This window comes from Microtus ochrogaster, chromosome 1, assembly GCF_000317375.1.
Source record: "Microtus ochrogaster isolate Prairie Vole_2 chromosome 1, MicOch1.0, whole genome shotgun sequence".
NCBI lineage: Eukaryota > Metazoa > Chordata > Mammalia > Rodentia > Cricetidae > Microtus > Microtus ochrogaster.
This window is the reverse complement of record NC_022009.1, coordinates 64743796-64746956: the sequence shown is the minus strand read 5'-3', so window position 1 is coordinate 64746956 and position 3161 is coordinate 64743796. Positions and strand designations below refer to the sequence as shown.

At 44.4% G+C, this 3161-nt stretch overlaps 1 pseudogene; it reads right to left on the bottom strand.

Annotated features, from left to right (window-relative positions):
* Positions 1 to 2137: 2137 nt before the first annotated feature.
* Positions 2138 to 2686, bottom strand: LOC101991130 (annotated as a pseudogene).
* Between the last annotated feature and the right edge of the window lie 475 nt (positions 2687 to 3161).

Genomic DNA, 3161 nt, shown 5'->3' with positions numbered 1-3161 from the left:
AGGGTAGTCCAAGTGACTCTCAAAATAGTGGAGATAATTGATGTAGCCTGACTGCCTCTCAGAGGTTGAAGGCAAGCCCCTATTGCTGAAAACACCAAACACTCAGAACACAGGGCTGGGATGATTCAAGCTAGATCTAACCTAAAGACCTCTCTCCCACAGTTTAGATTCCCTGGTTCCAGAAGATACTAGGCAAGCTGCCAAGGGAGGAAGAGTTAAACAGTTCTACCCAGCTACAACACCTGGGAACCAGGACAGCAAGATATGCATAAGGTGCCTCTTTCTGCCCCCCAAGTGCTGGGATTACAGTTGTGAGCCACTACCACCTGGCTTTGCTTTGGTTGTTCTTGTTTCTTACCTCTGTCTTCTTCCCAGATGCCATGAACATTCATTTGTGTTCCAGAGATAACGGTGTTGGGGTTTCTCCCCCAAGGGTTAAAATTTCTGCCCTAAAGGTATATAGGATATAAGGAGAGCTTGTGCCTTCCTCACAGAGAAGAGCAGACCTGTGTTCCAGGACTGCTGCCCATAACAGCTTTCTCTGAAATTTTTTTTACACAGCTTGGACCATAAGCCATAGTTATAGATGTGTGAGAAGACCTTGTGAGTTAGTCAAGCTCTCCTCTGTCTGTGGATCCTGAGGAATCTATGTGTTCATTTTCCATGGTTGGCTTTTGTAATAATTTCCCAAAAGTCATATCTGTAGGCAGACATTCCTGTCCCATCTACCAGCTCTCAATAACTCAGCCAATAGCTCAGACTTATTACTAGCTAACTCTTACATTTAAATTAACTATCTATACTTTCCATATTTCCTATCTATACTTTCCCATGTGACTCATGGCTTGTTAGGTCATTTTCTACATGTCCTGTTTCCTCTGTCTCCTGACATCCCCCTTGATGCTGACCTTCTTCATCCCAGCATCCTTAGTTTGGATGTCATGCCTATACTTCCTGCCTGGCTACCAGTCACTTAGTTCTTTATTAACCAATGAGAGTAATACAAATTCACAGTGTACAGACAGATTCTTCCACAACATTTTCCACTTTTTGTCTAATTAAAAGGAAGGTTTTAACCTTAGCATAGTAAAACTATATATAACAAAACAGTTAATATAGTAAAATATAAAACAGAGTTACAGTTGTCACAATACAATCAAAATATCACACAACATATACCTAGCTAAATTTTTCTTGCCACCTTGGGTATCTCTTCCTTCTGTCCTTTGACCCAGGTTGTCAGACTCTGGTCCTATCTCCTTGGTTGTAGGCTACTCAATTTACTCAAAACTTCACATTTTGTGTGTGTGAATAATAAAAAATAATTTTTATAGTTCTTTTGACTTTGTCTTGTTAGAATAGGAATAATATATCTCATTTTTCAACATACTGAGAGGGGGAGTTGACCCAAAAAAATTCTTTGTGATTCATTATGGTTTAATATTACTTTCTATAGGTACGATGAAAGCAATGCAAAACCAAAACTTCAACAGCTTAAATAACCTAGTGCCCAATATCTGGAACTCACTCAGGATCTTCTGGGCTCCAAAGAGCTTGGGCAGCTCTACTTCTCCATCTGTGTCACTATCAGCTTCCATAGCTCCTCTCATAGACACAGGCCAGTTTCACTTCACAGAGGATTCTGTCCTTAGTGGCTGTCCCACAGTTTCTTTGTCTCCAAAATGCAGAGGTCTCCAAAGGCTGTACCATCACAAGTGGCCTCCTGGCCTCTTATCAGGGACTCCACCCCTGCCACATGGTGCCAAGCATCAACTGTTCTCCAAGACCCCTTCAACCCTACAGCTTTTATGCTAGCAAAACCTGGGAAATGCTAACATTTACCAAGTTTGGCTGACAGCATGCAGTGCAATCTTGGGTCCTCTGTACCTCAGCCCCTGTGAGCTGACCCTGAAGAAAGCTCTCCAAGTTTCTTGCCAGTGATGCTGGCCTTTTCTTAATTGCAGTTGGGTTTTTTTTTTGGGGGGGGGTACAAAAATTCTTTATTTAAAGAAATGGTACAAATGAAAGAACTTAAGCGGATGTTTTGGTGCGACTTTTAGAAAAGATAAAGGCAGACCGACATGCACGCACTGCCTCAGTGACCAGTAAAGTCACTTGTGCCTTTGGGGAAGTCAGCTTAGCTCTGATCACTAAGTCCCAGGGTGTGCTTGTCAAACAGACATTCTGCCATGCCAGCTTCAGGGGCTCCCATCTTGCGCAAGTTGGTCACGTGGCCACCCAGTTCCTTGATGGATTTCACCTGCTCATTCAGGTAACGCGTCTCAATTAAGTCACACAAGTGGGGGTCATTTTTGTCAGTAGCCAGTTTGTGCAGTTCCAGTAGTGACTGATTCACACTCTTTTCCAGGTGCAGTGCACACTCCATTGCATTCAGCCCGTTCTCCCAGTCATCACGGTCTGGTTTCTTGATCTCCTGCAGGAAGATTAGGCCGCCTCGTTCATTCTACAGCTTCATCAGTTTCTCAGCGTGTTCCCTCTCATCATGAGATTGGTGGAGAAAGTATTTGGCAAAGTTCCTCAGAGCCACATCATCGTGGTTGAAGTAGCAAGACATAGACAAGTAGACGTAGGAGGCATACAGTTCCAGGTTGATCTGGCGGTTGATGGCAGCCTCCGAGTCCTGATGCTAGTTTTGGCACACTTCCTAGGGAGACGCGGTAGTCATGGCAGCGGCTGGCGACCCTGGGGTGGTGGAGCGACAAGGTTGCAGAGGGTTCTGGCTTGGAGCAGCGGGCTGGGGTAGGAGGGGCCCAGCGCCGGTTCCCTTCAAGCACTGTTGAAGCAGGAAACCGCAGCGACTCTGGGCGAGAACGTCTCTCGCAGTTGATTTTTTAAAACCTTAGCTGATCACATTGAAGTCCCAGTAAAGCAGAAGGTTCACATCAGGTACCGGCCTCTGGTAAATCACAGTTGATTCTTCATTCCAAGTTAAGCAGAACTAGAGACTTTTAGTTCAAATCTGATCGATTCCTTAAGGGACTCAGACTTCTCCCTCCAACTTCACAAACCAGGCCTCCACAAACCGTACATTTGTCTCGGCATGCATATTCTCCACACAGACTAACTCATTAAGCTTTGAGTACTCAAAGGCATTTTAAATCCAATGTTCCAAATTCCTTCCATAATCAAAACAGCATGGT